The sequence below is a fragment of the Schistocerca piceifrons genome, chromosome 6, assembly GCF_021461385.2.
Source record: "Schistocerca piceifrons isolate TAMUIC-IGC-003096 chromosome 6, iqSchPice1.1, whole genome shotgun sequence".
NCBI classification, from domain to species: domain Eukaryota; kingdom Metazoa; phylum Arthropoda; class Insecta; order Orthoptera; family Acrididae; genus Schistocerca; species Schistocerca piceifrons.
The window spans coordinates 333,425,038-333,426,663 of NC_060143.1; positions in this window are offsets into that span (position 1 = coordinate 333,425,038).

The following is a 1,626-nucleotide window of genomic DNA, read 5'->3' on the forward strand; positions in this document are numbered from 1 at the left end:
TTCATTCTGCTCCACAGTCATGAGGCTAAAGCCAAAATGACAATGGATACACTGGTCCCATTTCAAGCAGATAATGCTCAGAATTCTCTGTGAAACATCTCATCACTAGAATCAAAGAAGCAAGAAGGATGATTTGCATGTTATTCCAGGATGTCCAGGAGAAAGCCAGTGGGATACAGTCTAGGGGATGGATTTTTTTACCTGTGTGAAAAGTGGAACTATTATAATATATCCTTTATTGCCGGTCAACATCACATTCGATGTCTAAGATTATAGACCTTTTCAAGAAGTCTAAAGTGCAGAGTCGTGGTCCATGTCTTCCATATAAAGTCCTACTAAAGTCCTGAGTAGCACATTGATGACATGGATGATGACAAGGAAACTGAAGATCTTCTTGATGACAGTGAAGCTTTGACAGGTGGGGCTACCTTTGATGCTCATCATAGTGAAGAGCACGTGACAACACACCCAGTCATGAGCTCTTTCAGCGCTGCCATACAGAGAACCACTGCTTTAGTTAGCTATAATGAGTACTTTTGAAACAGCAGGTCACTGTTTCCGCAGCAAGAAAGCAATGTCAGGAGCTGTGCTATATGCAGTGTGAAGTACTGATTAGAGCCGCTGGCTGGCATGATGCGGGTTGCTGGTTCAAATACAATTAGCCGAATTAGAAGTTGAAATGAATTGACATTTTGTGGGAACTTTCATTAATATCATGCTATAAAGTAAATTTATGTGAAACTGTTTGGTTTACTACAAGTACATAGATGAGTAGATGATCATACCTTTTTGTTAAAGCTTACAATAAAGAAACATCAGAATATGAGGATGTGGTGAAAAGTACACATAAAGAATTTGGAGGCATTACTTTTCAGCACACTCTCATATGTTGCTTTACTAATTGAGTAAATACTTCATAGTTTTATTTTTGTCACTTGCAAACACAATACAGCACTTTAATATAATGACATGTTTAACTAGGCTAGAAAATGATTATTATTTACATAAGCTACTTATTTGTCAGTCTCAATTGGCCTGGAAGTGTCATCATGGGTAGTTCCTGAAAAATGTTTTTTGTTATACTTTGCACAAGACTGTACGTCATTCAGGTGTCTGATATTTTCAAACATAATTTTTATAAAAGTAAGTGCATTAAGCATCCTGAAAATGAGCCTTTGTTGTAATTATTTCCTTAACAGTTACCACACTAAACTTTTTCATTTCACCAGCACATAAAGCTTTTGTGATAGAGAACACACTTTCTGCAGCAGCATGAGTGCCAGGTAGAGCTAGAATAATGCAGTAATTAGTGGCAAATTGTTGCAGCTGATATCCTGAGATTCTGGAAGTTAAAATGATAGCCATCATTTACTTTGATTTAATCAAAGAGGGTATTTTCTGTGTTCTTTGAGTATGACCACTTTTATTCTCTATTCGTTTATGGCACACATTACTTAAAAACATGCTATTTCAAAATATGTAGGCAGTTAATGAAAAATGGAACAGGACTATGAAATAATTAAGTTAAATATGGGATAAACCCATAAAATTTCAATTTCATATACTAGGGAGCCAGAGCATATAATGATTTCAGTGAATCGCCACATTGAAATTGTTGTAAGTTGT